General features: G+C 36.7%; 1 protein-coding gene across 6 annotated transcripts in view; it reads left to right on the plus strand.

Annotated features, from left to right (window-relative positions):
- Positions 1 to 21,649, plus strand: part of KLF12 (KLF transcription factor 12) — a 389,105-nt gene that overhangs the window by 139,107 nt on the left and 228,349 nt on the right. The window lies entirely within an intron of this gene.

A 21,649-nucleotide genomic window follows, 5' to 3' on the forward strand; every position in this document is an offset into this window, starting at 1 on the left:
ATGTTTCCTATCTCCTGGGTGAAGTTCTCACTAAGTTTTACTACTCCTTCTCTAAGTTCATTGAGCATTCTTATAACCAGTGTTTTGAACTCTGCATCTGGTAGGTTGCTTGTCTCCAATTTGTTTGGTTCTTTTTCTGGAGTTTTGTTCTGTTCTTTCATTTGGGATATGTTTCTTTGTCTCCTTGTTTTGGCTGTCTCCCTATGTTTGTTTCTATGTATTAGGTAGAGCTGCTATGTCTCCTGAGCTTGGTAGAGTGTCCTTATGTAGTAGGTGTCCTGTAGAGTCCAGTGGTACAGTCTCCCCGATCATTGGAGCTGGGCACTCCAGGTGCGCCTCTTGTGTGGGCTCTGTACACCCTGTGTTGTATAATTGAGCCTTGATTGTGTTTAGCACCGAATGGTGATCTCCATGTTTCTATAATGGAAAATTTACAAAGAAAATGTATCAGGATAATGAGGGAACTTTCATTTATTGTCAGTGTTTCTTTATCCTGATAAAACAAAACTCACAATTTAAATCAGAGGTTTAAATTTCTAGTGCAGTTATTCTGTTATCTTTAACAGGTTGTTGCAATTTTACATACTCATGAATATTATGTGTGTGTTTTTTTCTTTTTTCCCAGCATAATCATTCTAGAATTTTAAGGTTTTCTTTGCCATTACAACTTGGCATTTCTTCTCCTGAGTGTCTTTCTGTACTACTCCATTTGATTGATTGCATACCACCAAAAATATGATTGATTTGGCCAGTGTCATTATGCAACCGGTTAATTAGTGAGTGGAAAACAAACTAGCAAACAGACAAAAACTTTTTTTTCCCCTTTGCCTTATCTGATCATTTCAGGTAAAAAAAAAAAAAAATTATATTTGCTCTAGTCATAGGTCATATTGCCACAATGAATATCATATTTTTATTTCTATAAGTAGTTACACACAGAATCTACTGAAAAATTGGTGATGATGTAACCCATCTATTCACTGTTAATTAAAAAGGAGCCTCAAGAGAAATATTCACCATGCATTTTATAAACTTAGACCTTATAGTAATCAGCTTTATAGTTTAAAGTTTAGTAACTTTTCCTGTCTTGGACAATATTGTCAAGGAGGTGGAACTAAACTGGAAAAGGGTGATGTAGCCCAAATAAATTATATATGCATTACATTGTTGCCTAAGAACAGGGATCAATAGGTTTCCCAGTCTCTTACAGTATATTATTGGGCCTGGAAGCTTATCAAAGGCTCTGTCTGGTGTTTGGTTCCAGAATTATTTTCTTAAGGAAGTTCACAAATTTGGATTACTTTATGTCCCTCCTCCAAATTATTAACCTCAATATAAAACCCTTAACTGTGTCTGTGTTTGATTGCTTATTAAAAGTCTCTGGCAAGTGAAGTGTTTATTTATAATGCTTAACTTCTTGACTCCTTGCTTGATTGCATCTTTTTTGGTTTTTGGCATGTGTTTTTATTGATATATTACATATTTTTTTTAATATTCCAGTTTTTTATCCCTTGCCAAATTCTGATAACTTTATCATTTTGTGGCATTTATGTTTATAATTTTTTAACATTTGCAGTTGGTACAAATTTAACATTGGAAACCACTAACAACTCTGGTTTTTCAAGGATGCCCTCCCACAGTTGGTATTAACATATTTTTGCAGTTTGTGCAATTTTGTTTAAAAAACATTCCTCACCCTTCTGCTACTTCTAGCCCTTGATTTAACCCACTAAAAATGGGTACTTTTGACAGCATCTGCACTGGGAAATGCTTTCCAAATAAAACATTTTTTAAAACACACAAACGATTTTTTGGGTACATCTAAGAGCCTAAATATTTGATTTAGCTGCCAGTATGTGCTTTATTGGCTAATGTTTCTCCAGTGTTTCCACATTTTTATAGGCTAGTGGCCAAGTTGTCCGACAGCTTGGTACCTCTCAGGGAATGGAATTGGGCGTGTATATGGCAACTTGGTAACACTGCAGTGCTCCTGAGTGTAGCCAGTTGGTATATGTTAGAACTGACAGAAGTTGACCCCATCATCCTGGAAACATATAGATACTTTTGAGCTTCCTCAGTGTGTCCAAAGTGGCTTGAGGAGGCCCAGTCCGATCCCCTGTGCCATTTATCCAAGGAAATCAGAATTCATAGGGCAACTTAATCAGTCATATTGGATCTAAGGTAATTAAGACATTCAGTACAACTGAGATCTACTATGTCATGATTTTATAATGATATATTATGATTAAAAAAACTACTTGTGCAGTGCTTTATGGTTTATGGAGTGCATTGTCATGTGTTTTCTCATTTGATTGATCAAACAAAATGCTCAGGAGGTAGGAAATCAGTCAGACAAACTGAAAATGTTGATGCTGTGGGTCCAAATCTTCGTCACCAGATTCCAACTTCAGTGTTCTCTCTCACTCTGCGACCCAAGAAATCAGGCATGTCCAATGGAAGATGGACAGATCTAGTGTAATACAAAATCATATCAATATATTTCAAATTAAGGACCCAAGAACTCTGCTTGTACCACCAGGATCAGGAGACCAGTCAGCAGCAAGCATTTGTCAATCCTAACTAAGCACCATGGGATTTGTAAAGTTTAGCTTATATGAGATCTGAAACTATAAATACTCTCCACATGATGAGAACAAAAATAGATAAGTGAAGATGCACGTTTGTACAAATTCTAACTGATAGGCATAAATAATGTTTTCTCTCTTTGTGAATACTGCATTAAAAGGATGAAGATTGGGTGGAAGCTCTGTGAGGAATATTTTGAGAATGGTTTATGGTTACTTAACCTAGATCAGTGGATGGGCTTCTGTTGCACGTGTGCACTGAGTGCTTTCTATAGATGTGCTTGGTGCCAAGCAGTGTGCTAGGGACTGGGGATACAAAAATAATTAAGACATAGGGTTCAGCCCTGAGGAGAAATTTATAATCTAGTAGAGAACCCTTAACACAGTGAGGAAATGACTCAGTTTGGAAGATGCTATGGGCAGAATTGTGTCTCCCCAAAATTCAGGTGTGGAAGGCTACCCCCTGTGTAATGATATTTGCTGGTGGGGCCTTTAGGGGGTAATTAGATCATGATGGTGGAACCCTCACTGTGTGATTAGTACCTTTAGAAAAAGAAATATATCTCTCCCCCCATGTGAGGACACAGCAAGATGACCACCTGCAAAAGGAGAAGAGAGGCCTTACCAGGAACCAGATAGACCAGCACCAACACATTGATCTTAGACCCCCAAATTGTGAGAAACTGATTTCTGCTATTTAAGCCATCCAGTCTATGATATTTTGTTATAACAACCAGAGCTGACTAATACAGTAGAGACAGGAATCTTCACAGATCCATACTTGAATAAGGGCTTGAAGGATGAGTAGGAGTCCTGTCACCAAATAAGGAGGAAGGGCATTTCTCCTAATAGAAACTGAATGTGGGAATGCTCTAACGTGTGAAAGGGAATGTAAATGCTTCCAGTGGTGGTACATTGTTGCGGGGATTGGAGGAGTGGTTAGAAGCTAATCTGGGACCTGGTTTCCAGAAGTCCTCTTGAATGGAATGTGGGATATTGAAGGGAATTGCATGCACCCTGTCCAGTGGCTTTTACTTTTTTTTCTACTTCTCTATCTTCACATGTTCTGATTATAGTTTACTAACTGATTATAGTTTACTATAATCAGTATACATTTTCATTATTCGCAGTAGTTGTCTAGTACATGCCTTAGAATCTCTGAGAAGATAGGTTTTGCTTTCTGATTTTTCATCAGTTTGGACCCATATCTCTTGGCCCCTGTGTCTTCTCCTTTTCTCCCTCCTACCACACATACATTCATGCACTGGGCTTCTGCTGTCTAATCACTGGGTTGTATGCCTGAAACTAATATATTATTGTATGTCAACTTAAATTAAAAAATAAAAAACTATTTAAAGTAAAAAAAAATAAAAACAATCAGTACCACTAATATTCCTTAATGTTCACACATACATTCATGCATGCTCACACACAGTGGGCATCCTAACTCAGCAGAAGCCCAGTATTTCTAGCTCTAATATGGCAGAAAAAAATCGAGAATAGTTGCCATAAACAATAGGAAGACTTAAAATATAACTATATATAAATATAAATATGTGTATCAATAGGGAAGAACCATCAATTTATATGTTTTATAGAAATATAATTCATTGCTGATGGAGGATAATAGTTTATGGAAATATCACTCATCACAAATGCTAGTATAAACTGGAAGGGAAATTATTGGTGGCTGGGAAATCAGTTAGGGGCTATTTAAGAATTAGTTAAGGTATGATGCCTGAATCAAGTCTGTAACAGTGGAGATAATAAACATGGATGGTCTGGAGAGAGATTTCAGAGGTGGCATTAATGAAACTTTGTAATGGATCAGGAAGTGAGTAGAATCAAAGGAACTCCTACATTTCTTATTTGGTAATAACGATATGATATCATTAACATGAGTAGAGAATATGGAGAAGAAAATAAAGTAGATTTTTGAAAATATAAGGTAGAGAAAGAAATAAATGAGAAGAAGTTTTTATAAACTTTCTTGGACACTTTTCAACTTATGGGAAATGTAAGTAGTGGTTGTGATAAAGAATAGAGATTTTTGTTGTTGTCAGTCTTCACCCCAGGATATTTTTTCCATTGATTTTTAGAGAGTAGAAGCAAGGGAAGGAGGGAGGGGAAGGGGGGGGGGGGAGAGAGAGAGAAACATCGATGTGAGAGAGACACATCAATTGGTTGCCTTCCGCACACACCCTGACTGGGGCTGGGGATCGAACCTGCAACCCAGGTATGTGCCCTTGACTGGGAATTGAACCCATGACCATTCTGTGTGATGGCCGTGTGATGAGCCACACTGGCCAGGGTAGGGAATAGAGATCTTGAACTCAGGAGAGAGGCGGGAGCTGGAGAGGGATTATTTGTATAGAGATGGAATTATGGCAGTGGGTGTGACTTGGCTCTCTCAGGGAACATGTATAGACGAGGGAAGAGATGCAGACTGAGGTGTGGGCTTTTCAGGCTTTTGGGAGTGTTAACGTATAATAGATGGAAATCATGTGCTGGGGACTCACAGAAATAAAAGATGAATAAAGTCCATTCTCTTAAGGAGTTTGCAGAAATAGTTTTTACATTTTGCCAAGTATTTTTACAAAATATTCTTTTAGAAAAATTTTTAGGTAATTCTATTTTCTACACAAATATTTAATAAGGCAAATAAAGTCTCAAAATTAGAGTATTCATTTTGCAATCAATTTACTGATAGGCAGAGATGATGACATATGCAAATTCTGCTCTTGGGTGGCCTGAAATAGAGTCATATCGAATAATCAGTTATTTGCATTGAGAATATTAGATAACATTAGATTCATACAGAAGTATAGTGACACATGACTAATAGGGTCTTATTTACCCAGAAACAGTACATATCTGAGACTCCGCCAGTTACTGGGAATTGTATAGTTAAGGCCTTTGAGGACAACTTGATATCACAACGTATATTCACTTCAGTTGCAGGAGAGCAGTTTGTGTGCTTAAGTATTTATGTTACTTTCCATGCAATTTTAGATGGGTTATTTTTAAAATATATACAACAGATGAGAAGCAGCAAATTTGAATATTTCAGCAAAGAAAAGGACCTTAAGAGTTTTCTAGTTGAATCTCCTCGTCTTACTTAGCCTCAAAGATGTTGTGATATATCCAAGGTCATGTAGGTAGAATAATAACTTAAGTCAACTTGACTTAGTCCAGTGTTCCTTGTATTCCACCATAGGACAGAAAGAGCCTCTATAAAAAGAACATCATAATATTGTGAAGTAAAAGCCTGGCAGAGTATAAAATGCAGATCCTGGAGCTCAAGAAGCAGAGCACTTTCAGGTTATTTAGCGTAGAGACACTTCAGGGGACCCTAAAGTTATCTATGTAAGCAGAATTGCATAGTCATTGAGGTTCGTAATTATTGGTTTGGGTCATCAAGAAAATGTCAACTAATGTCACTTACCTTTTATGTAAAATATATTAGGAATATTTCCATCCCGAGTGATTAATATTTTTTCTTTCGAATTTGAATTTAGAAGAGTTTATAAACTCTCACCCATCCAGAAAACTAAACTCTTTAGCACACGGTATTCCAAGAATGCTGTAATAAGTGAGGCTTATTGAAGAAAGAAAAGACATCTCTCTCTTGTGACCTGCTCACTCTTTTACTAAAATGATGAGACTTAGACATCTGGTACAGAGAATAATATACCTTACAGTTTGTGTGGCCTTATGTAGAACTGAAGCCCTCATGAATATTTAGGGGAACGCGGCATCTGTGTCTGATGCCTTGCTTACAAAGCTGGTGGCATGAGGCTCATTCTTGGTGGAAGTCATGAGAGCCTCAGGAAGGCGTGTGGGGTTTTTTGTTTGTTTGTTTTATTTCATTTTTGTTGTTGTTTGTTTTTCATTTGATTTTGTCTTAGAGCCTGGTCTCTTAAACTCCCATTCACACATTATTCATTCACGTCATTCTTCTGTCTTTGAATACCACCAGGCTTGAGTTTTGTTATGTGACTATGCAATACATCCTTAGCTGATTCCTTCATCTTGGCATTTCTGTGGCGCTCTGCTCTGACTCAAACTCATATTCTCAGTTTTGGTGACGCATAACCTGTCATTTTTAGTTCAACCTTTATGACTCTTAACCTCTCCACCTCTTAGGCCTTCACTAGTCCAGAAAACTGATTCCCAGGTAAGAAATGTGTTTAATTATGGACTTGGAAAATGTTACATTTGTATTCATAGGAGGTTATCAGAAAACAAAAATAGTTTTTGGCTTTTCTAAAGGAAAGGAAATTGTCAGAATTGAACATTTTTATTTTGTCTTTATTTGTATGTGTTATGTACCGTTGAGTTGGCTCTGACTCTTGATGACTCTATGAATGAGTGATGTCCACATGTCCTGTGCTCAATCAACAGTGCTGATCAGCTCCTCTAGACTCATGCGTTCGCTTTTTGTGGCGTCAGTTCATCTCATATATGGTCTTCTTTTCCTTCTGCCTTCTATTTTTCCAGCATTATTATCTTTTCCAAAGAACCCTACCATCTCATGGTGTGCCCAGAGGAGGACAGCTTTAATTTTGTAATTTTTGTCTCCAGTGATGTTTCAGGCTCAATTTGCTCTAGGACCCACTTGTCCATCTTTCTGGTGGGCCAGGTAGTCCAGGGCATCTCTCCCCAACATCATATTTCAAATGAATTTGCTTTTTTTCCTATCAGCCTTTTTCACCGTCCAGCTTTTGGATTCGTAGGCATTGGGATTGTGGATGACCTAGGCCTGAGTCTCTAGTGACACATCTTTGCTCCTGCTAATCTTCCATAGTGCTTCCAGTGGTGTTCTTTAACCATGTCCTGGTATTTATTTTGGTCACTATTTATGACACTTTTATCTATAAAACGTAGGGAAACATGGATAAGATTTTATTTATTTATTAGACTGACGTTGATTTATAGGATCAAATAGGTTTCAAGTGTACAATTCTATGATACATGATCTATACATTGCATTGTTTACCCACTGCCCAAAGTCAAATCATCTGTATAAGATTATATGTAGGTACCATCATTTTCTTTCAGTTTGGAATATTTAAGTGGCTGAAGGTAGTTAGAATTTTTATTATGGTGGAAACCTCAGATTGATATTATTTGTGCATTGCAGAATATGAGTTAACATTCCACTGCATTTCCTGAGTAAAGCGCTATCAAATTACTGAGCATATAAATTCAAGGTCATTGTGTTTCAGTTGGGGGTAAGACCTTAGGATTTACTTTCTCTTGAATAGGGTAAGGGATTGTGGAGGATCAGGGGCAATGTATGGAATTGACTACTTTGTGTGTCACTGAGTAAAAATTGTATTTTGGCTCAATCCTTTTGCACCTGGAGCTGTAAGAGGCCACAGAGATTAGGACTGCATTCAAGCTCTCCTCGAATAAGGGTTGGCTACCCTTTTCTTACAAATCCCCAAGGAAAAGAGACTACATGACCCTGGTTGACTGCACATTTCAGAATTTCACAATCACACTTGTAAGGAGCTCTTCCTAAAACTCATTCTTAATCCTTCCTCTCAGTTAGTTTCTTTTCTCTGACCTTATTTAACAAAAACGACAACAAACTTTTATTGTTTTTTGCCCTTACAGCTTATCAAGACAATACATACCTATTATGTTCTCAGTAGAGAAACATTGAAAGCATAAAAAGAAATCAGAGACAAGAAAAGTAAATCTGCCATAACTTTAATTACACTCAGAATAATGAGATAACTTCCTATATGTCATTTGTATTTTGATTTTTATTCTTAAAAATATATAGTACAAACCTGTGTATGTTAGTGGATGTATATCTATGCCTTTTGAAATGACCCTTTGTGGTATTTTATTTTATGGTTCTATGATAATTTATTTAACCACTGTCCTATTTTTGGACATTCAGGTTGCTTCCAAGATTGAGTAATTACAAATACTAGAGAAATAAATATTCTTTTGTACATCCTTAATTATTACCTTAGGATAAGTTCCAAGAATTAGAATTGCTAGAGCGAAAGGCATGTGCATTTTATGGCTTTTAATATTTTCTGCCAAATTGCTCTGCCGTTTACAGCCCCACCCATTCCAGTATGAGAGTGGCCTGCTCTTAATTAATTTACATTACAGCTACATCACAAGAACTTGGAAAAGATAGCTCACTGGCATGAGATGGTCATTTCCTAGCTTGAAGAGTATGCTATAATAGGGGCTTAATATCTATCATTCTTTTCTTCTATTGAAATTCCTGTTACCTCATACCTTTTGGTTAGCATGACAAACTTTAATATATTTATTCTCTCCTGAAAGGGAAAGATGAATGGGGGAAAGGGGAATAGGAGTTTTGGAGCAATGGGTAATCGTGCATGTAAATGTTCCTTGCATCTTCTACCCTGGGGCATTGAATCAGTTTTCATTATGTTTCTTTGTGGATTGTGTGCAGCAGGATCCATCAACAGCCATGTACATGTGAGTGCAAGATCTCGGAACAGTTGACTACTTGTTTTCCCATTTGGGCCTATAAACCTGATCAGTCTCTCTCTGTATAGGAGTGCACACAGGTATTGAGAGGCTGGAAGCTCTGTATATGTTAGCAAAGTCAGGCTAATACAATTTCTAAATTTTGTGGAAAAATAAAGAAATGGGCTACTTGTCTGAGAAAAAATGCACTCTTAATGGTGGCAGCATTTACCTGTTAAAGTCTAAAGATATTGATGGGGCTTTGATTCCCAGCACTGCTTTTTGTTGTTTTTTTGTTTGTAACTTAGTCATGTTGAGGGTATTTGATCCTAAGGCAGAGCCTTTCAGCTGATATGGTATCAAGTCACAGTGGTGTCCTACAGATGAGTTACAGGTGTGCCTAATGTATTCATCCCCTGAGCCTTTAGGACTGTCTGCCAAGGCCAGCCTTTTCTTACTACTGCACTGTGCGGTAGAGCCATTACCTGTTCACTCTGTTGCATAATGTAAACATGGTTGTGAAGCGCTGCTTATAGACCTGTTTTGGCCTTTGGCTTCCTTAAAATATTGTACACTAGGTTTGATACTGTTGTAATTAACTAGTTATTAGTAATAGGAAGGCATCAAAGGGAGAGAACAGACATTTTAAATGGCCAGGCATGGCCATTTGGGCAGCTTCACCAGGAAGCTGCAATTTCACATTGCCCAGGGAACGACCAGTCCATTCCCTGCAAATCATTGGGGTAAGGGGTCCAACAAGGGGAGATAGGGCATGAGCAGTGAAGTTGGAGTGACTAGGGAAGGTGCTTGTCGGTCAAACCTTAGAACAGAGATCATTGGCCAGAATAGGCAGGCCCATTGCAAGGCTGTGGAAATTTGAGAATACAAAATCTCCCAAACAAAGCTACTCTCTCTCTTGGCTCTTGGATCCTGGCTCTTGGCTTGCTCTTGGCTCTCTGGTTCCTTTGGCTTTGCTCCTGCCTATGTTCCCTCCATAGCCATGTGGCCATGCGTACCCCACATGCAATGGATTGATGGACTGCAACTGGGAACACAAAGTAAGCTAGTCTGATGCTGGACTGGACACTGCTCCAACATGGAGTGAAAACTCTGGACACTGACTCTGATTCTAGCTCCACTGAAGCCACAGTTACACTTCTTCCTTGGTCCAACACAGGGAAATGTGACCTTAGAAATTCAGGGATTTGATTCCACAGAAATGAAGTTTCTGCAATATCTCATCTTCCCATTCGAGTCTCAGAAAATTCTTTTTCTTGGTATAGCCCACTCCCACAAGCAACAGGTAGGGATATGGACCTCTCCTCACCAGTAACAGGTTCAGATCAACATTAATGTGTCTGAGCATCCTGACTCAGCCTCTTATAGATTACTCTGATACTAGTTTAGGAGAATTGAGATATCCAAAAAGTTTCAGGGTATATACTAGAACTAGAGTTACCTAAGATTCTCATAGAGTGGTTTTGAAATTCAAGGGTAGTTTTGCTATCTTCAGTGTACTCCTGTCTTCTGTTGAGCTGTGCCATAAGCAGTGGGAGATTCAGAGGGAATCAGTCATGGATAAGAGCCATTAACGAGCTTACTGTTACATGGACCTGCTTATTAATATTTGTGTTGTGTTGCCGACTCTATATCTCTTCGTCCTTGGCTACAGTTCATGTGGGTGTGAAAAAGTACTGGATACCTGGGTTTCCTCTTGAAAGTTATAACATAACACAGATCACTTTCTCATTTTCTAAGATTTGGATGGAAGGTTCTGAATGGGATAAAAGTAGGCATGAGGTATTTGTAACAATATTTTAGGAAAGATCTGTCAGCTCTTTCTAGTTAATTTCCCATTTGTTGGCTTCACTGATAATAAATTATAAAAATAGGCCCATGAGCCCTGGCCGGTGTGGCTCATTTGGTTGGCTGTCATCCCTGAGCACCAAAAGGTTGCTGGTTCTATTACCAGTCAGGGCACATGCCCTGGTTGCAGGCTCAATCCCCAGTAGGGGTTGTGGAGGAGGCAACCGATTGATGTTTCTCTCTTTCTGTCTCTCACCCTCTAAAGATCAATAAAAGTCTTATAAAAATAGGCCCATGAGTTGAACCTCAGACGCTTTTCTGCTTAGGTTACCTTCATAATCACAGAGTGCTCGGGTTTCCTACCATCTATCACTGAAGAGGTGCAATCTTTTGCCAGCTTTCCTGTATGTTTGCACTTATTAACCAGGGAACCAGATTTTAGCATCAAAGTTGTACATGGTTTCTTATTTTAAAATGAATAGCTTCAAGAAATGTAAATGTAGAATGCTGTATTGAGTACTTACATTTAGATAAAACTGTATTTGCATTTGTATATTGCTTCTCCTTGACAACTTATTTTCTGTCAAAATATTAAAGTTTGCCCAGTCTGGTATTATAAAGTGAAAATTTTATCTATTGGTGATGTTGCATCAAACCAAGTACTAAATCATCGAAAGACTTCCATATAGAGAAATCAAATTATTTTGTTGAATACTTTTTAACTTAAAAGGATGATTGGTAGAAAGACACATTCTAAAAACATTGTTGAATGACCTGTCCTATTTCCTATTTGTTAGGAGAAGTAGTAAGACTTACTACATAAAACTATTTTTTTAATATTTACATAATACATTCTAAAATTAGAAACAGATTGAAAGATTAAGGTTAGTCAAGGCAGAGTGCTGTGTCTCTAAACCTACAATTTTTTTTTTCTACTAGACATTTTTCGGGGACATGCACATCATATATCTGTGACATATAACTTACATACAAACACACTCATATACATACATCTATATCTTTCTGAAATCTGGGATAAAAGTGACTTTTATTGCTTATTTAATTGTACTTTAGTCTTATATATAACAAATACACTGGGTAATAAATTTCTTTATTTCCAGGAGAAAAATTATTTATTGCAAAATGATATATTTGACCATTTTGCTTAGCATTTCAGATTATTAACCAATTGATCTGTTAATCTTGACAAAATGTTTATAATTAATATAGGGAAATAGAATAACATTTGAATCACTGTTGTAAGTATGCTTAAGTAATATCAAATAGTGTAGGAGACTGGTCTCTTTCTTCAAAACTCTTGCAACAGCTTTTTGCTACTTTTGACAGATTTATAGACCTGGCAATAGTGGTTGCTTTTAGGAATTAGTATTCTTATATATGTCTAAATATTATTTTTCACATCCTCTGAAAAAATAAATGCCTTCTTGAATTGTCCATTTATTTTTAACTGCTTTTTTGAGACCAGTTTAAATAATATATTTTTGTTTATTAAAAAGATGGAATTTGTGATTAAACTGACAGTACAGAATGTTTTACATTAACAAACTTTTATTTTTAGAGCAGTTTTAGATTCATAGCAATATTGAGCAGAGCTTATAGACAGACTTCTGAAATACCCCCTGTTTCCACCCATGCACGGCCTCCCCAACTAGCCACATCCCACACCATAGTGGTATATTTGTTATAGTCAGTAAACATACATTGACATACCATTATCACACAAAGATAATTAGGGTTATATTAGGGTTTATATTAGGGTTTACTTTTGGGGTGCATTCTGTGGGTTTGGACAAATGTATAATGCCATGCACCCACCATTGTAGATCTTATAGAATAGTTTCACTGCCCTAAAACTCCGTTATGCTCTGCCAGTGTATCCCTTCCTCCCCCTTAACCCCTAGCAAGCATTTATCTTTTTGTGTCTCCAGAATTTTACCTTTTCTGGAATGTCATATAGTTAGAATCATGCAGTATGTAGGCTTTTTAAATAGGCTTCTTTCACTTAGCGACATGCATTTACATTTCCTATGAGTCTTTTCATGGCTTGCTCATTTCTTTTTGGACTGAATAATATTCCATTGTCTGTATGTACCATAGTTTATTTATTCATCATTCATTTATTGAAGGATGACATCTTGGTTGCTTATATTTTGACAGTTATGAATAAACTGCTATAAACATTCATTTGTAGGTTTTCCTATGGACATAAAATTTCAGTTCATTTGGATAAATTCAAAGCAGTGTGATTACTGGATCCTATAGTAAGAGTATGTTTAGTTTTGTAAGAAATCGCCAATATTTCTAAGTGGCTATACCATCTTACTTTTCAGCCAGTAATGTATGAGAGTCCCTCTTGCTCTGCCTCCTTGCCAGGATATGGCATTACTAGTGTTTTGAATTTTGGCTGTTCTAATAGCTGCAACAGTGTCTCATTGTTTCAGTTTAGTGACATATGACTTTGAACATCTTTTCATATGGTTACTTGCCATCTGTATATCTTTGGTAAGGTGTATGTTTTATAAAGACTTTTTTATAAAAATTAAAAATATTTAATTTTTAAATCAAATTTTGTTTTTATTGTTAAGATTTAAGAACTCTGTATATTTTGGGTGGCAGTCCTATATCAGATGTGTTTTCTGCAAATACTTTCTCCCAGTTTGTGGTTTCTCTTCTCATTCTCCTGAATGAAGACCAGTTTAAGATTCTTTCTTTCTTGGGTTGTGCCTTTGGTATTGTATCGATAAAGTTATCTCCATACCCAATGTTATCTAGGTTTTCTCCTATCTTATCTTCTGTGAGTTTATAGTTAAATATTTTACATTTAGGTCTGTGGTCCACTTTGACTTAATTTTTGTGAAGGATATAAGGTCTATGTCCAGAGTCTTTTTTTTTTTTTTTTTTTTGCATGTGGATGTTCACTTGTTCCAAACTATTTGTTGAAGTAACTTGTCTTTTTCATTGTATTTCCCTTGCTCCTATGTCAAAGATCAGTTGACTATATTTGTGAGTCTGTTTCTAGTCTCTCTAGTGTGTTTCATAAGGGCGTTTGTTCTTTTGCCAGTGCTTTACTTTCTTGATTACTATAGCTTTCTAGGTCTTGAAGATGGTTATTCTAAGTCCTCTGACTTTGTTATTTTTCTATGATATTGAGTTAGCTATTCTCGATCTTTTGCCTGTTTGTATAAATTTAGAATCAGTTTGTCGATACCCACAAAATAATCTGCTAGACTTTTGATTCGGGTTACATTGAATCTAAAGGTCAAGTGAGAAAAAACTGACATTTAAAAAAGGAAAGTCTTTATTGATTTCAGAAAGAGTAAAGGAGAGGGAGGGAGGGAGAGAGAGAGAAAGAGATAGAAACATCGAGGATGATTGAGTCATTGACTGGCTGCCTCCTGCACCCCCCACACTGGATAGCAGCCCTGTATCAGGACTGCTGGAGATCGAGCCCAAAACCCAGGCAAGTGCCCTGACTGGGAATTGAACTGTGATATCCTGGATCATAGGTTGACGCTTGACTGCTAAGCCAGGCCAGGTGGTCGAAAAACTGACCTTTTGACAATATTGAGTCATTCTAGCCATGAACATGTAGTGTCTATCCATTTATTTAGTTCTCTGCTTTCTTTCATTAGACTTTTGTAGTTTTCTTCATATATACCATGTGCATGTTTTGTTAGATTTGTATCTAAATATTTAATTTTGGGGAGGATTCTAATGTAAATGATAATGTGTTTTAAAATTCAAATTCACTTGTTCATTCATGGTATATAGAAAAGTGGTTGACTTTCAACTTTGTATCTTGTAAACTTGTAATAATCATTCATTAGTTCCAAGAGTTTTTTGGTTGATTCTTTTGGATTTTCTACATAGAAGATTATATCAGTTATGAAAAAAGACAGATTTATTCCTTTCCAATCTGTATAACTTTTATTTCCTTTTTCTCTCTTAGTGCATTAGTTAAGATTGCCAGTATAATGTTGAAAAGCAGTGGGGAGAACTGACATCCTTGCCTTGTTTCTGATCTTTGTGGAAAGCTTTTGATTTCTTACCATTAAGTATGATACTCGCTGTAGGTCTTTTGGAAATGTTTATGATAGTCAGAGTTTTCCAGAGAAATAGAGCCAGTAGGATATATATAGATAGATAAGATTTATAACTGGCTCCCGTGATTACAGAGATTGAGATGCTACAATGTGCTGGCTGCAAGCTGGAGAACAGGAAGGATGGTGGTATAATTCAGTCCATGTCCAAAGGCCTGAGAACCAGTGGAGCTCATGGTATAAGTCCTGGAGTCCAGAGGCTGGGTAACCAGGAGCTCTAATGTCTGAGAGCAAGAGAAGATAGATATCCCAACTCAAGAAGAGAAAGAGTATTAGTCCGTCTTCTGCCTTTTTGTTCTGTTTGGACCCTCAGTGGATTGGTTGATGCCTGCCCAAGTAGGTGAAGGTGGGTTTACCCAGTGTACTAAGTCAAATGCTAACCTCGTCTGGAATCAAACTCACAGATACAACCAGAAATAATGTTTCACCTGCTATCTGGGTGTGCCTCAGCCATGTCAGGATGACGTATAAAATTAACCATCACAGTGGTTCTTTGTCAAGTTGAGGAAGTTCCCCTTTAATACTAATTTACAGAAAGTTTTAATCATGAATGGGTGTTAGATTTTGTCAAATGCCTTTTTGCTTATATTTTGATGTGATCATGTAATTTTTTTCTGCTTTAGCTTATTGATGTGGGGAATTAATGTAATTGCTTTTCTAATGTTAAACCAACCTTACATGCTTTGGATAAATCCCACTTGGCTATGGTGTGTAACTTTTTTATACATTGTTGCATCTTTTTTACAAATATTTCATTGAGAATTTTTGCAGCTGTATTTATGAGAGAGATTGGTCTGTATGTTTCTTGAAATTTCTTTGGTTTTGTCAGTATGCTAATACTGGCCTCATATATCAAGATGGGAATTGTTTCTGCTGCTTTTATCTTCCGGAAGAGACGGTAACAAGTTGTTATAATTTTTTCTTTAAATGTTCAGTAGAATTCACCACTGAACTCATTTGGGCCTGGGGTATTTTGTTTTGGAAAGTTAGTAATTGTTGCCCAGCTGGGTGTGGCTCAGTGGTTGAGCATCGACCTAGGATCCAGGAGATCGGGGTTCGATTCCTAGTCAGGGCACATGCCCAGGTTGCGGGCTCGATCCCCAGTCGGGGGCGTGTAGGAGGCAGCCGATCAATGACTCTCTCATCATTGATGTTTCTATCTCTCTCTCTCTCCCTCTCCCTTTCTTTCTCTGAAATCAGTAAAAATATATTTAAAAACAGAAAGTTAGTAATTGCTAACTCAGTTTCTTTAATAGATACAGGTCTATTCAGATTGTCTATTCCTTCTTTTGTGGGTTTTGGCAGATATTACCTTTCAAGGTATGGTCGATTTAATCTATTTTATCAAATTTGTGGGCATAGTTTTTCATAACAGTTTTTATGTTATGAATGTCCATGAGATATGTAATGATGTCTCCTCTTTCATTTTTGATACTAATTTGTGTCTTCTCTCTTTTTTTTTAGCCTGGTTAGAGGTTTATCAATTTTATTGATCTTTTCAAAGAACCAGCTTTTGGGTTTGTTGATTTTCTAGTTTTAACTTCATTGATTTCTCCTCTAATTTTTATTATTTCTTTTCTTCTGCTTACTTAGGATTTAATTTGCTCTGCGCTTTTTTTTTCTAGTTTTCTAATGTAGGATGTTAGATTGTTGATTTTTAAGATATTTCTTCTTTTATAATGCATGCATTCAGTGTTATAAATTTCCCTCCGTACTTAATTTGTGGCATTCCACAGATTTTGATAAGGCATCTTTTTATTTTCATTTAGTTCAAAATATTTTAAAATTTCTTTTGAGATTTTTGTTGTTGTTGACCCGTTTGTTGTTTAGAAGTGTTTTGCTTATCTCCAACTATTCTGGCATTTTCCAGCTATCTTTTTGTTAGTGATTTATAGTTTAGTTCCAGTGTAGTCTGAAAGCAGACATTGTATGATTTCTATTATTTTAAATTGATTAAGATGTGTTTTATGGCCTAGAATGTGTTTTATCTCGGTGAATATTTCATGTAAGCTTGAAAAAAATGTGTAATTTACTGTTGTTGATTGAAGTAGGGTATCGATGTGAATTATATCCAATTGATTGATGGTGCTGTTGGGCTCAACTATGTCCTTAGTAATTTTCTGTCTGCTGGATCTGTCCATTTCTGATAGAAGGGTGTTAAAATCTCTAACTGTAATAGTGGATTCATTTATTCCTCCTTGAAGCTTTATGTTTTTGCCTTACATTTTTTGATCTGTTGTTGGATACATACACATTAAGGATTGTTGTGTCTTCTTGGAATGTGGATCCCTTTATCATTATGTAATGTCCTTCTTTACCCCTGATAGCTTTTCTTGCTTTGAAGTTTGATCTGCTTGAAATAATATAGCTACTCTTGCTTTCTTTTGTTTAATATTAATATGGTCTATCTTTCTCCGTCTCTTTACTTTTAACCTATATGTACCTTTATATTTAAACTGGGTTTCCTATAGACAACATATAGTTGGGATTTTTTGATCCACTCTGACAATCTCTGTCTTTTAATTGGTGTATTTAAACCATTAATGTGTAAAGTAATTGTATATGTAGTTGGATTAATATCCCTATTTCCTGTTTGTTGTGATTGTTCTTTTTTCCCTATTTTGGTCTTCCACACTTTTTCTACCTTTTATAATTTTAATTGAACATTTTAAATCATTCCATTTTTTCTCCTTTCTTAGCATATCTATTATACTTTTTCTTTTTACCTTTTTAATGATTGCCCTAGAGCTTGCAATACCCATTTACAGCTAAACCAAGTCCACTGTTAAATAACACTATCCTGTTTCCTAGATAGTGTGAGCACCTTATAATAACAAAATGTTCCTAATCCATTTCTGCTGTTCTTTCTGTCAGCCCATCAAAGGCATTCCTCATTTCCGTTACAGTGTTTCGAATCACTTGCATTTCTTTTTGAGCCTTTCTTATAATTTCCATTTCTTTGCTTACTTTATTCATCTGTTCTTGCATGTTGCCTACTTTTAAAAATTAAAGCCCTTAGTATATTAATCATAGTTTTAAAAATCCCTGGTCTGACTATTTCAGCATTCCTGCCGTATCTAACTCTGGTTCTGATGTTTGTTCAGTCTGTTCACACTCTCTGTTGCTTTTTAGTATGGCTTGTAATTTTTTGTTGAGAAGTGTGTATTCTATACAGGATAAAATGAGCCACAGTAAATAGGCCTTTAGTAATATAATGGGAAGGTGTAGGGGGAGAAGCAGCAGTCTGTAGTTTTACGATTAGGTTTCAGTCTTTCGGTGAGCCTGTGCTTCTTGACTGTACTTCACCAGTGCTTCTCAGTCCCTCACCCATTTAAATGGGACAGGAGGCTAGATGGGGCTCAAGCTGTATAATTACCTTCCCACAGGTTGGTCAGGCGCTGATAAGACCCCAGCAGATTAGGCTCTAGTACGTTTCCCCTGAGGACAGGCCTTGTTAGAAGAATTTAATACTCTGTCATATTTCAAATGGAAACCTTCCCCCTGGTGGAAATATGAGGGGATATTTCTCCAATATTCGCTGTAAGTATGTGGTACAGGTCCTGGAGGTAAAACTCACGAAACCATGGGCACCCCATGCAACTTCATTCCCCTGGCGTTTTAACTCAGGCTTGTCTATCCTGAGCCTTACGCAATTCTTCAGTTACAAGTCAGGTTTCTCTACCCCAGCACTGTTCTCACAGAGGTTTTTGGTTGTAGTTTTTTGCATTCTTCTGTCTTTCCCTCCAGTGATTGGGGCAGCAGTTTGCCTTAAGACCTCACTTCTCTGATAGATCTAGCAGGAGTTGTGGGTTTTGCTTATTCAGCTTTTTACATGTTGCGACCATGGATTGGCAACTTTAAGCTTCTTACACTGTGGACCAGAAACTGAAACTCCCTGAGGATATTTTTAGTTCTTCCAAAAATACACTGTTGAGAACCCAGTTCTCTTCCTCTTAACTCTCTAGGAATTTTCTCAAATAACAATTCCAATATTGTTATATAATCAGAGAATGTGGCCTTAACAATTAAAGGCCCAGGGAAGTGGTAGATCTGCACAGAGGGCAGAGTATAATTGTTTGTGGTTCTTATAAGATGGTATATTTTGTTTGAAAATCTGGCAAGTGCAAATATTTTTGTTCCTATACTTTTCCACAGTGAAGATTCATAAGAACAGTGAAGATTCATTTTTCATAAGGCTAAAATCTTTTAAAACTCACTAGCTGTTCTTTGTAGGTGGAAAAAGAGTATTTGATCCATAGTTTCCTTTTTTAGGATGCTAAATTCTTAGCACAAGATAACAGAATGATACATCCATTTTCTGCCTAATGAAGATATTTGCAAATATCAGTTGAGAGCCCACTTAAAGCCATATAACAGTTCAGTGCATCAGTTACAAGTATAACTTAGACAATAAGTTTCTTTTAATTTTACCTACTTTTTTTCCAGGTTAGTAGGAGTTAAATTTTAACTATAACATGAATATACATGCAACTGTGTATGCGTATGTGCACACACTAACCTAGATAGAAACTGATTTCTCTCTGATTTCTTTCACTGTTTTTCTCTTAACCTGACTATCTTTTTTACCTGAAATGTTGAACAACCAGCTATTTCTTTTAATTATACAGATAACATGAAATTCATAAAAAGTGAGGAAATTTTTCAGAGCAAAAATGAAAAATGCCACCCCACCTCCCCTTAGTTTTTTCTGTATCCTCTCTCTGTCTCCCCCTCTCTACCTCGTTCTCTACTTCTCTCTCCCTCTCCCTGCCTATGTTATTAGCATTGATTTTAAAGGTATGGAAACATATTTTTCTGTTACCTCTTTTTTGCTTAATTATGCTCATTTATGTGTTTAAAGACAAAAGGCCACATATCATAAATATTACTCAGTGATTTGTATGTTCCATAATCCCTAATCCATTCAACCACTTCCCTGTTGTCTGGCATTTAGATTGATTCCGTTTCTTTTTATTACCATAAGCAGTACTGTGCTGCACACACGTGTTTGCTCAGTCATTTTCTTAGACTAGCATTTTCTATTAACTTCATTATTTTACTGGGACACTAGTAGGCCTTGATGTTTGCCATTCATTTGTTTATCTCCAGCTTTTTTCAGAGTTTAGTAGGCTGTCAAGTAAATGTTGAAAGAAAAAAATTGCACTTCGCAGTGTTTGAGGCTGTTGTTTCTGCACTTTTGTATGTTTAAAAGGTGGTGATGGATCACAATGTTCTGATCTTTAGGAATAAGCCATGTACTTATGAGCAAGATAAACTATACCATACTTTGCCCTTTTAAAATCTACTAACAATATCTTTGCTTTTAAAGAGCATTTATCTGATATTGTTTTGAAAAAATAATGTTCCTAAACTAAATCTCTTTATATTCAGTTAAATAGCCATATAGGCTAATTATATAATATGTAAATATATTACATATGGCCACATAATATGTAACCATATATAACACTTTAACTTCTTTATAAGTGACTTTTAATCCTTATATGCTAGTAGACTTAAATTATGAATTTCCCTTTATCTGACTCTTACTGCTTAAAATGCAGTCAATCCCTGGCCGGGTTGCTCAGTTAGTTGGAGCATTGTCCTATATACCAAAAGGTTGCAGGTTCGACTTCTGGTCATGGCTCATACCTAGCTTTCGGGTTTAATCTCATTCAGGGCACACGCTGGAGGCAACTGATCAATGTTTCTCTCTCAGGGTGATGTAGATCTCTCTCTCTCTCTCCCTATCTCTCCCCCCCTCTGTCCCCTCTCTCTCTAAAAAACAATCAATGATAACATATCCTCAGGTAAGGAATAAAAAAAGTGCAATAAAATTTTCTAAGGTTTCTTTATTACCTTAAATTTTATCTGACATTAAAGATCAGGGACATTTCCCTTCTGACTGGTTAAGGTTAAGTCAGTTAAGGCTTAGACCTCGTTAGGGGAACACTTTCCCTCTGTCCCAAAGTGTGATTGTCAGCAGAATGGAAGAAGAGTGGTAGCAGGACTGTCACCTGTGGGACAAGGACTGATGGGAAGTGAGAGGAAAGGCTGGCTGTAGCTGGCCAGGGATTCCAGTAAACGTTCCATGTGCGTTAGCAAAAGAAAGGTTTCTTTCTAGCCTTGGTGATGATGTCATTCTTTGAGGGAGAATTCTTGACTCAGAAGACTTTCCTTTTCTTTCTTTTCTTTCCTCTACTCTCCCCCTCTCCTTCCTTATCTTTTTTTTAGGGTATATAGAGGTCAGAGATTCTGAATTAGGTTTGGATTTTTAGATTGTGCTAGGCCCATGGAATGTTTATTTGGAGATGTCAAACAGTCATTTGGAATATATTTCTGGATCTTGAGAGAAAGAGGTCAGGGCTGAAAATACAAAGTGAGGCTCCAGTAATAAGTTGCTGGAGTCCAGCTGGTTGGTAATATCACCTGCCTGTTTTTTATTGGAGATACAACTGAGATTGTGGATAAGGCAATTCTTCATTGTATGGAACTGACTCCTGCAATGAGGACTTCTAGCATCCCTGTACCCTAGGCACTAAAGGCCAGTGACATTCTTCCAATTTTGTGACATTCAAAACTTCTTACTCACACCTTCCCCAACCCCTCATATTTTCAAAAGGGTTGGGTAGAAGCTGGAGGGAAGATCATGATACCAATGCAGGTTTAGGT

Source organism: Miniopterus schreibersii, assembly GCF_964146895.1.
Source record: "Miniopterus schreibersii genome assembly, chromosome: 2".
NCBI classification, from domain to species: Eukaryota; Metazoa; Chordata; class Mammalia; order Chiroptera; family Miniopteridae; genus Miniopterus; species Miniopterus schreibersii.